This window comes from Mirounga leonina, unplaced genomic scaffold, assembly GCF_011800145.1.
Source record: "Mirounga leonina isolate KUSES-001 unplaced genomic scaffold, KU_Mleo_1.0 Mir_204, whole genome shotgun sequence".
NCBI classification, from domain to species: Eukaryota; Metazoa; Chordata; class Mammalia; order Carnivora; family Phocidae; genus Mirounga; species Mirounga leonina.
In genome coordinates this window covers 9,082,589-9,095,210 of record NW_023270513.1, presented here as the reverse complement: position 1 = coordinate 9,095,210, position 12,622 = coordinate 9,082,589, and the positions used below count along the sequence as shown (strand labels likewise).

At 36.2% G+C, this 12,622-nt stretch overlaps 1 pseudogene; it reads right to left on the bottom strand.

Annotated features, from left to right (window-relative positions):
• Positions 1-3,004: 3,004 nt before the first annotated feature.
• LOC118025950 lies at positions 3,005-3,713 on the bottom strand (annotated as a pseudogene).
• Positions 3,714-12,622: the final 8,909 nt, after the last annotated feature.

Sequence of the window (12,622 nt, the reverse complement as noted above, 5' to 3'; positions counted from 1 at the left end):
CATAGCACATACCCTCCCCAATGTCTATCACCCAGTCACCCCATCCCTCCCACCCCCCACCACTCCAGTAACCCTCAGTCTGTTTCCTGAGATTAAGAATTCCTCATATCAGTGACCCAAACGTTCTTAAGCAGAGTGTTCTTTAGCTTCCAAGTGTTTGAATTTCTTCCAAGTTTTTTCTTGTGATTGAGTTCCAGTTTTAAAGCATTATGGTCTGAGAATATGCAGGGAATAATCTCAATCTTTTGGTATCAGTTGAGACCTGATTTGTGACCCAGTATGTGGTCTGTTCTGGAGAAAGTTCCATGTGCATATGCGAAGAATGAGTATTCTGTTGTTTTAGGGTGGAATGTTCTATATTTATCTATGAGGTCCATCTGGTCCAGTTTGTCACTCAAAGCTTTTGTTTCTTTGTTGATTTCCTCTTAGATGATCTGTCTATTGCTTAGAGTAGAGTGTTGAGGTCTCCTACAATTAACACATTATTATCAATATGTCTCTTTATTTTAGTTAACATTTGGCTTATGTAGTTGGCTGCTTCCATATTGGGGGCATAGATATTTACAATTGTTAGATCTTCTTGTTGGATAGACCCTTTAAGAATGATATAATGTCCTTCTGTGTCTCTAACTACAGTCTTTAGCTTAAAATCTAATTTGCCTGATATGAGAATTGTTACCCCAGCTTTCTTTTGAGGTCCACTGGCATGAAAGATTATTCCCCATCCCTTCACTTTAAGTTTGGATATATCTTTATGTTCAAACTGAATCTCTTATAGACAGCATATGGATGGGTCCTGTCTTTTTATCCAATCTGCAACCCTGTGCTATTTTATGAGACCATTTAGGCTGTTCATGTTGAGAGTGACTATTGAAAGTTATGATTTTATTGTCATCATGTTGCCTGTGAAGTCCTGGTTTCTATTGATTATCTCTGTAAATTTCTGTTCTATATCACTCTTGGGGTCTTTCTCCTTTTATGGAACCCCTCTTAATATATCTTGCAGGGCCAGCTTAGTAGTCACATATTCCTTCAGTTTCTGCCAGTCCTGGAAGCTCTGTATCTCTCCATCCATTCTAAATGACAGCCTTGCCAGATAAACTGTTCTTGGCTGCATTTTCTTCTTATTTAGTACCCTAAATATGTCTTGCCAGCCCATTCTGGTTTGCCAGGTCTCTGTGGATAGGTCTGACATTATTCTGATGTTCCTCCCTCTGTACATAAGGAATCTCTTCCCCCTAACTGCCCTTAAGATGGTTTCCTTGGTTCTGAGATTTGCAAGTTTTACTATTACATGCTGGGCTGTTGGTCTATTCTCCTTAATCTTGGGAGGCGTCCTCTCTGCCTCTAAGACATGAATGCTTGTTTCATTCCCCAGATTAGGAAGTTCTCATCTACAATTTGATCAAATACATTTTCTAGTCCTCTCTCTCTCTCCACCCCCTTAGGGATCCCAATAATTCTGACATTGTAATATTTCATGGCGTCACTTATTTCTCTAATTCTGTTTTCATGGATTTTAAACTGTTTGTTCTAGGCCTCCTCCTGTTCCTTCTTTTCTATCAGCTTGTCTTCTAGATCACTAATTCATTCTTCTGCCTCATTTAACCTAGTTGTTAGAGTATCTAGATTAGATTGGATCTCATTGATAGCATTTTTAAGTTCTGCCAGATCAGCTCCCATTTCTGCCCTTAGAGGCTCTATGTTGCCTTTAATCATTTTCTCCATTCTAGCTATTGTCTTCATAACTGTTACCCTGAAGTCTATTTCTGACATCTTGCTTATACCTATATCCATTTGTTCTGTGGCTGAAGTCACAGTCTCCAAGTCTTTCCTATTTTGGGGGTTCCTCCTCTTAGTCTTCTGTTGAGGGGTGGTTGAGGGAATGTACAGAGTCCAAATTATTGACCACAACCCAAGCAAGATGCACCTGTTTTATAGGGACCTTAGGGTTGTTGGCCTCTTGTTCTTCCTGCCTGCTTCTGGGGGAGGGGCCTGCCACATTATTACTCAGGCAACCCTGTTTGGGCAGAGTTGCCCTGCCCCCTGTGGAGGGACGATGGGCTCAGTGAAAACTGGTTTGGGGGGGCTATTGTTCTCTGGTGGCTTTCCTTGGTGGCTTTCCGCATCTCTTCTGAGAGTCAGAGCAGAAGTGACTCTTTCCAAACCTCTGCCTCAGAACAGAGAGATTGCAGTCTGTTCTTCATTGAGCTCTCCAGGCCACACTGTCTCCATTTCTGTCTGTGCTGCTAAAACCACAGCATCCTGGGTTGTGTGCCCCACAGCAGCACTCCCAGCCCTTGCCTCTGGGTCCAGGCATGTCTCTGCCCTTTGTCCTAAAACCATCAGCCACCCCCAGTTCACATGGCGCCCCCGCAGCTCCAGGTTTCAGTCCAGGGTGCTGCCCTAAAGTCCTTTCCCCACCACTACCAGTCTGCGAGTGTGTTCCCGGTCCCCAGCATGGGATGCTTTTGCACTGCTCCTATGTTATTTCACCTTCCTGGCTCAAGCACTTATGGCAGCTCCTTCTCCCTTCCATTTATCTTCTGATATCTGCCCGTGGAATCATGGCTCCTTGCTTCATACCTCGAGACCAGCCACTGGAGATACTGTTTGTACAGCTCCAGATATATTTTCTTACATCTCAGGCTGATTTTGTGGATGTTCAGAGTGGTCTTGTAGATACCCAGCTCAATTCAGGGGACTGGTTGAAATAGGATCTCCTACTCCTCTGCCATCTTTGTCCCCACAACTCCACATTTCAACAACATGATTGACAGTTCCTAAAGGAAATTATTTTTAAAAAGGCATAACCCAGATGTTCCCTCATTTGACCAGCTCCATCTAAGTTTAGATGTGTAGAAGAGTTTAGATATATCCAGAGTTTTCTAAAATAAGGTTTCAGGACAATGACAGTAGATTAAGGAAGAAAACATGGAGGAATGAAGTCCTAATTATTATACATGCATATTTTTTGACAGTAGGGGGAAACCTTTTATAAATAAGTTACAAACAAAGAAAAGGCAAATAAATAATTTTGTACAAGAAATTTAACACATTCTGTACATTGTCTTCACACTTTGCTGTCATTATTTGTACAAACTTCATATTTTACTTGACCATCACCATCAATATCTGCTTCCCTGATCATTTCATCAACTTCATTTGTTAACTTCTCTCCCAGGTTTGTCATCATATGGCAAAGCTCAGTTGTACTAATATAGCCATTGTTATCCTTATCAAACACACTGAATGCTTCTCTAATTTCTTCTTCACTGTGTCTTTCATTTTTCTTGCCATCATGTCAGAAATTCCAGGGAGTCAATTGTGCCATTACCATCAGCACCTACTTCATTAACCATGTCCTATAACTCTGCTTCTGTAGAATTCTGCCTAAGAGATTTCATTACAGTTCCCAGTTCCTTTGTTGTTATAGTTCCATCACAATCTTTGTCAAATAGTGAAAAAGTTTCTTTGAATTCTGCAATCTGTTCTTCAGTCAGTTGGTTGGCCATGCTATAAGTGCTACAGGTCTCTGAGAAATGACTACAGAATCTCTCAGTTCGATTGCCCCAAATGGATTCATATTTGATATTTGAGTATTTTAAATCATCCTTGCATCCCAGGGATAAATCTCACTTGGTCATGGTATATAATCCTTTTGATTAGTTCTTAAATTGAATTTGCTAATATGTTGAGAATTTTTGCATCTTTGTTTATCATGGCTATTAGTCTATAGTTTTTTTTTTCATATGGTAATTCTATTTTTAATTTTTGAGGAACCTCCATACTGTTTTTCATAATGACTGCACCAGTTTGCATTCCCACAACAGTGCATGAGGATTCCTTTTTCTCCACATCCTTGTTAACACTTGTTTATTGCTTTTGATTTTAGCCATTCTGACAGGTGTAAGATGATATCTTATTGTGGTTTCAATTTGTATTTCCTTGATAATTAGTGATGTTGGATATCTTTACAGGTGACTATTGGTCATCCGTTTGTCTTTGGGGAAATGTCTGTGTCTTCTGCCCATTTTTTAACTGGATTATTTGTTTTTTGGGTGTTTAGTTTTATCTGTTCTTTATATATTTTGGATACTAATGCCTTACTGGATATATCATTTGCAAATATCTTCTCCCATACATAGGTTGTCTTTTTGTTTTGTTGGTTGTTTCCTTAGCTTTTTATTTTGATGTAGTTCTTTTTTTCTTCTTGTACTGTCCTTATCAGACTTTCATATCAGGGGAATGCTGGCTCCATAGAATGAGTTTTGCATTCTCCTCTTAAATTTTTGGAAGAGTTTGAGAAGGATTAGCATTAATTCTTCCCTAAGTTATTGGTAAAATTCATCTGTAAGCCATCTGGTCCTGGGGGTGTCTGTGTTTGGAAGTTGTTGTTTTTTTTTTTTTTTTTTTTTTTTTATGATTGAAGTATAGTTGACATACAATGTTATATTAGTTTTAGGTGTCCAACATACTGATCTGACAATTCTATATATTTACACAATGTTTACCATGATTAAGTGTAGTTACCATCTGTCACCATACAATGTTATTACAATATTATTGATTATACTCCCTATGCTATACTTCTGATCCTGATAGCTTATTTATTTTATAATGGAAAATTTGTACCTCTTAATCCTCTACACCTATTTCATCCATCCCCCACCTCCCTCCCCTCTGGCAATCACCAGTTTGTTCTCTGTATTTATGAGTTTGTTTCTGTTTTGTTTGTTTCTTCATTTGTTTTGTTTTTAAGATTCCACATATAAATGAAATCATGATATCTGTCTTCCTTTACCTTATTTTGCTTAGTGTAATATTCTCTGGATTGTTACAAAATGACAAGATCTCATTTTTTTATGGCTGAGTAGTGTTCTACTGTGTGTGTGTGTGTGTGTGTGTGTGTGTATACCACACTTCTTTATCCATTGTAGGATTGCTGACAACATTGACTCCATATTTGGCCCTTCATCTTGTTTATGCCCATGTGATGACCTCCCTCAGGGTTGTGTGTTTGAGGCACCTTGGAAGTTAAGGTACACTGTGACTGGAATGTGAGAAGACTTGTTCTGATCTTCCCTATAGTGATGCACAGAAAGCAACCCTTCAGATAACTAGTAGACATGACTGTTGCATAAGGTGCCACTTTAGATTATCCTTTGATCTCACCAGAATACCCCTTGCTGTATAAAAGCTGTGGATTAAAGTCTGGACTTGGGCAGAAAGTAGCTGCTTTAGTGTCTGAATTATCTGTCTGCTCCATTCACCCATTAGTAAGTTATCCTGAACAAATTCTGTAAACAGTATGGAGTGACTTACATTGTTTTTTTGGTCTCAAAATGGCTTCTTGGTCTGGAGGATATTTTACTGTCCCTCCTTCACCTTCTAACATCCATTCATCTTCAGTGGACACTTAGGTTGTGTCCATATCTTGTTTATTGAAAGTAATGTTGCAGTAAATATCAAGGTGCCTATATTTTTTTTTTCAAATTAGTCTTTTTGTTTTCTTTGAGTAAATTTACTGGGTAAATACCCAGTAGTGGAATTACTAGGTCATTTGGTCTTTCTATTTTTAATTTTTTGAGGAACATCTGTATAGTTTTCCACAGTGTTTACACCATTTTACATTCCCACCAGCAGTGCACTGGATACTGATTCAATTCCTTACTCATTATTGGTCTGTTCATACTTGCTATTTTGTCCTGGTTCAGTCTTGGTAGGTTGAATGAGTCTAGGAAATTATCCATTTCTTCTAGGTTATGTAATCTGTTGGGTATAATTGTTCATAGTAGTCTCTTATAATCTTATGCATTTCTGTAGTGTCACTTATTATTTCTCCTTTTTCGTCTCTAATTTTATTTATTTGAGTCATCTCTCTTTTTTCTCAGTATTGCTAAAGTATTGTCAATTTTGTTTATCTTTTTGAAAATCTCACTATTATTTTCATTGATCCTTTTTTTTTTCTCATCTCTATTTCATTTACTTCTACTCTAATCTTTATTTTTTTCTTTCCCTTAAATTTGGGTTTAATTTGCTTTTTTCCCCCTAACTCCTTTAAACATAAAGTTAGATTATTTGTCTTCTTGCTTATTTCCTAATATATACACTTACCACTATTAATTTCCCTTTCAGAACTGCTTTTGTGCCATCCTATAGGTTTTGGTAAGTTATGTTTCTGTTTTCATTTGTTTCTAAGTATTTCTTGATTTTCATTTTTATTTCTTTTTTGATCTGTTGGTTGTTGAGGAGTGTGTTGTTTAGTGTCCACATATTTGCAGATTTTCCAGCATTCCTCATTTTGATTTCTAGTTTTGAACCATTGTAGTAAAAAAAAAAAAAAAAGTACTTGGTATGATTTCAATCTTTTATACATTTGCTAAGATTTGTTCTGTCTTATCATATGATCTATCCCTGACAGTGTTCTTTGTGCACTTGAAAATGTGTATTCTGCTTTTTTTAGGTGGAATATTCTATACATGTCTGTTAGGTCAATTTGGTATAATGTATGTTTCAAGTCCATTATTTCCTTGTTGATTTTCTGTCTATATTATTTTATCCATTATTGAAAGTGAAATGTTGAAGTATCCTACTGTTATTGTATTATTGTTTATTTCTCATTTTGGATCTGTTAGCATTTGCTTAATATATTTAGGTACTTCAATGTTGGGTGTGTATATATTTATGATGGCCATATTTTTTTGATGCATTGATCTTTTTATCATTATATAATGATCTTCCTTATCTCTTGTTACTTCTTTGGCTTAAAGTCTATTTTGTCTGATATAGCTACCCTTACTTTCTTTTGGTTTCCACTTTTATAGCATATCTATTTCCATCCCTTCACTTTGAGTTTATATGTGCCCTTAAATCTGAAGTTGGCCCTTTTTAGGCAGCATATAGTTGATTTTTTTAAATCTACCCAGCCATTGTGTACCTTTTGATTGGTAAATTCAATCCCTTTATATTTAGGATAATTATTGGTATATAGAACTTACTAGTGCCATCTTACTTTTGGTTGTTTTGTATTTCCATTGTTTCTTTTTCCTTTTATCTCTGTGTATTTTTGTAAATTGGTTAATTTCCATAGTGCTGTTTCCCCTTTCTTTGTCTTTGTGGATGTACTCTAGGTTTCTGCTTTGTGGTTGCTTATTACATTATTTAAAATGTCCAATAGATAAAACAATACATTTTGGCTGATAGAAACTTATCTTTGAATGTCTATAAAGTCTCCACTCTTTTATTCTTTTCTTTTATTGTTGATATTACAATTTACTTCTTTTATGTTATGTATTTGTTAACAATTTATTGTAGTTATAGTTACTTTAATTATTTTTTCTTTAACTTTTATACTGTAGCTGTGGTTTTAGCACACCATCTTAATATAGTTACAGTTTTCTAAGTCTATTTTTCACCTTTACCAGTGTGTCATGTACTTTCATATGTTTTCTTGTCACTGATTAGTGTCTTCATTGATGGAAGCTGAATAATGAGTACGTGGGGGTTCATTATACTAATTGCTCCTCTTTTGAATATATTTGAACTTTTCCATAGTTACACACAAACTTATATGCATCTAAGTAAAAACGTTAACCTCATGTAGTGACATAGAGCAGTACTGTGATTTCACACCATTTTTAACCCAGTATTACATATTTTACTTTTTTAAAAATTTTTTTCAAAGATTTTATTTTTATTTAGTTGACAGAGCATGAGAGAGCACAAGTAGAGGGAGTGGCAGAGGGAGAGGGAGAAGCAGGCTCCCCACTGAGCAGGATCTCAGGACTCTGGGATCATGACCTGAACTTTATGCAAGCATGGTGGGAGTCTTATGGTAAGGCTACTTCTTTCATGCTTTCATTCTTTGAGCCCAGTACTTGGACCATTAGTGTTTTAAGCTGGTTTTGTTTATTTATTTTTTTCTCAATATTAGATTAGCATTTTTAAAAGTATGACTGATACTCGTCATTGTACAAGTTGTGGATATTCAATATTGCATAGAAAAGACTGAAAAAAATCTTCCTGTTATGCCCGGAATCAAACTTTGAAGAGCAAAAGCTCAGGTTTGCCTCTGAACTTTGCTTCTGAAGCCCTTGCAAAAAGAAAACACTGGGGTCAGGGTGATAAGTCTAATGACAGTTCCCCCCTTCCAAAGAACATTTGCTCTATTATTCTTTGAAGAGATTCAAGAAGGCAAAGGTAAGGCATCAAATAGGAGTTATGCTTATAGAAGAATTAGCAGATGTGTAGTAAGGAGTTAGGTAAATAAAACTTAGTCAAAAAAAAATAGAAGAAATGTGGTCTTGACAAAATCAAGTAAGTGAGGAAGTTCTATTGAGGTAAATGAAGTTTAAGAAAGTTACAGTACACTGCCTTGTTTCCCAAACACACATCACATCCTCTATAATTGAGGAATAAGTAAGTTAAAAGAGCCACATTTACTTGAGAGTTTACCTCTCACTCCTTCCCCCCAAATATGTAGTGAAGGCAGTGAAGTTACTTCTGGTCTGACTCTAGGAAGGCACAGAAAATGTGTATACGTGATTTGAGGGCATTGGAAGCATGGGCCAGATCCCATATTTATATTCCATTATTTTCTTCATGTTTACCAAAAATTTGGAGATTTCTCTTTAGAAAAGCTTTTACCACTTCCTTTTTTTAAAAAAGATTTTATTTATTTATTTGACAGAGAGAGAGAGAGAGACAGTGAGAGAGGGAACACAAGCAGGGAAGTGGGAGAGGGAGAAGAAGGCTTCCCACTGAGCAGGGAGCCCGATGCAGGGCTGGATCCCAGGACCCTGGGATCATGACCTGAGCTGAAGGCAGACGCTTAATCACTGAACCACCCAGGTGCCCCACTTTTACTACTTCCTAGGAAATTATTTCTGCAGTAGCCAAAATGTGTAATTCCTTTTTTTTCCTTTTTCCTTTATTTTATTTTTTTTTATTTTTTAAGGTTTATTTTTTTTAAATTCTAGTTAGTGTAATATTGGTTTCAAGAGTGGAACTTAGTGATTCATCACTTATATAACACCCCAGGTTCATCACAAGTTCCCTCCTTAGTACCCATCACTCATTTAGCCATCCCCTGCTCATCTCCCCTCCAGCAATCCTCAGTTTGTTCAAACTGTGTAATTCTTAACAACTTGGTTATTACAGAAGATATCCAGGCCTCACCAAAGCACTAAGGATATAGACAAGATAAAGAGGGAGTTGCTAAAGTGGAAAAAAAGAGAACTGAGATGAGAAAAGTGCCAGAGACAATTGTACTATCTTTGCATTTTTTGTTTGTTTTTAGATCTGTTTTTGGAAGAGTAGAGGGGCACAGTGGAAAATTGTGGGTTTTTTTCCCTGGCAAACTACAAAACAAATCAGGCTATCAGGTCTTAACAACCCTTAAGACTAAAGAGAAAACATTCCCTCTGTCACTTAATCTTTTCTGCCCATAAACTATATTCTAGAAAATACAGGATATTGTCATTCAAATAAACTTGGTCAACAAGTGAGTGTGAGGAATAATCTTAGTAGGGTCTAGATAGGAAAGAGTTTATCTGTGGGAGAAGTGGATGGCAGGGGGTGGAGTAAGATGGGGGAAGTTCTTCATCTTTCTATTTGAGAATAGAATGCACCTCTCCAGGGAGAGAAAGGGAGAGTGAAGCCTCATGGGACTTATATATGTGTGTGTGAATACTGAAAAAAATACTCAAGTGTATCATTTTCTGAAAAAGTCATTAAATATACCTTGATTTCAGGAAGCAGAAAATATGTAATTACAGAGACCATCTTTATTATTAAAATACAAATTATAAGTTACTGATGAAAGTAAATTCCAAGTGTAACATTTTCACAGTGTCTTGGAAGCAAAAACAGAAAGATGATATAAAAATGAAGTTGCACAAAAATTCCACTTATGTACTCTTTCAGATCAAGGTAGCTTGATCTGTTGTTCCTAGGGCAGATGGTTCCTTTTGTATGGAATTAAGCGTTAATAGAATTAGCTGCTTACCTGAATGACACTGAAAACATAAAAACCATTTGAATATAATAATAATAATAATAACAATAACAATAATGGCAATAATAATAACATGGAAATCACCCCATATTCAAAATCTCTGTTTTTGGAATAATTATGTGTATGTTTTGGAATCAGAACTCCAAAAAAAACTTTATATAGGAAATGTGAGTTTATTTATCTTGAATTGTATATTACTATAGTTGAAGGTGCTTATTTTTTGCACCTTGGTTTCATTGAACCCAGAGAGTGATAAATGGGAGATTCAAAAAGAAGATTTTCCAAGGAAAAGAGAAGCTCAGAGAGGAGACTGCTGTCCAGATGGCAGCTACAGTAGCACATCCCTCCTACTCCTAAAAGCAATGCTTTTCTCCTGGAAATAAAGTCCAGAGTTGGAAGGGGAAAAATCAAAAAGAAAAAGGAAACAAGCAGAGATGTGAGAAGCTGACATATTGTGATTAGATAGATAGATGATTGATGTATATATAGTGGATATATTTCTTAGAATTATGGTAAGCAAAGTAGGTGATCACTTACTATATGTAATTTGAAAGATACTGCTGTAAAATCCACTTTCTTAAAAAAATCTTCCCCTCCAGTTTTCTTCAGTGTCTTTCATCCTTCCATTAAAAGTAAGGTATTAACACTTTGAATTATGGTTTATTCCTAAAACTTGAATTCAGATAACCCTGGGCATGTCACTAGCACCTTAGTATGAATAAATTGATCAGATTACTGACTAAAAGAACAAGCGAATACGACAGAAGGAAAAACATATTGATGGGGAAGAGAGGTAAATGAAGTAAATTACAATACTTAATACAAACTTAGATGGGCAGACCTGGGGAGAAGTGAAGCTACACAGCATAACAATACAGAACACTTGTCCTTCCTCCAGTGATGTAAATGATCTGCAAGGGCTTCTGGACCACCTAATAAATGGGCTCTAACCCCCTCAAACATTCCTCTGAGAAAGTCATTAATGTCCTGGAAATATTTCCTCTCCTTTTTAGAAAAAAATAGATATGTTTAAAGTAACATTAATATGCTAATAAAATTAAATCAAAATGACCCTAAAAGTGTAATCCATGCTGTCATTAAAACAAAATGACCCTAAAAAGTGTAATCCATGCTAATCTAAAAAATAGTAAACAAATATAGTATAGACAAATATAAGTACCCACAAAATTATTACTTGTGATCCCATTACAATGCTAAATTATATTCAAACACAAATCACTTTAAAGCAAACAGACCAGACATAGTTACAGTTATTCTTTTTAAAACACAATTTAACACTCATTTAGAACTCATATAACACATCAAAATATGTAACTTACAATGAATAATAAGGAGATAAACACTATTGCTAGCAGCACAAAGTCCGTTTTCTAATAGGGTGTTATTTTAATAACAAAGTACAAACAAAATCAATACTTGTCTAGAGAAAACACTAGAAAATTTTCCATTCCTCTCAGATATTAGAATTAATTTTGATTTATCAGTTCCCCCCCAATCATTTAGTATCATAACTGTGTCCCTAAAACAACTCCTTTCTTATAAAAATATGATGGAGCCCTTGGTTGATTTCCACATTCCTTCCAGATGAAAAGTAGCATGTGTCTTTATTATATAGCACACAGATTTTTAAGTAGACCATCATTTTAAATTAGAGCTTTTTGCTAAAACATGTTTCAAAGTACCATAATATTTTAGACCTCTGATTTAATTATGACTCATATCTTGGGTCTGCTACCTGCATACTAGTACCAAACAGGTAACAGGCAAATAACTGTAAGGGGAGTCCAATGCTGCCAAAATTAATCTTTTGCAGTTTTTTTTTTTTTTTTCAAAAAAGGTGAAAGAATCTCCTTCCTTAGCTGCTGGGAGGTAGGCTGTGCAGGATTCACAATGGTATGACTGAGGCAAAGCTGGACCAGAAAAAATTCTGAAGACTCTAGGGTCCACATGCCTGGCTGCCTTCAGTTCATGAAGGTGGCTTGATAGTCACCTCTTAAATTAAGAAATACAATGTGGTGAAGCTTTTAAGAGGTGTACCCATCCATTTATTTTTTTGTTCTGGCCTAAGCTTAGTAATTAATTAGTGCACTACTTCTTTCATAGGCTCAAAAAGTGCAGTAACCTGTCAGAGATATTCAGTGTTACTTTAGAAGCATGGTGGTAACTCCCTCTATTAGGTAAGTCCATACATTTCAATAGGTATTCTTTAGAAATAGTTTAAGAGAACCGGAACTGTGATTGTCACTTATCTGCTGTCTTCTGGACCTATAGAGGCAATTTAGGTCACATTGTATGCACTTTGGAGAGCTATCTGACCTAGGTGGATTCAATATGACATCTTATATAATCATAGAGCTTACTGTATGTGAATTTGTTTCTTGTTCTTACTTTAAACATACCAGAGGGGCGCCTGGGTGGCTCAGTTGGTTAAGCGACTGCCTTCAGCTCAGGTCATGATCCTGGAGTCCCGGGATCGAGTCCCACATCAGGCTCCCTGCTCAGCAGGGAGTCTGCTTCTCCCTCTGATCCTCCCCCATCTCATGCTCTCTCTCTCTGTCTCATTCTCTCTCTCAAATAAATAAA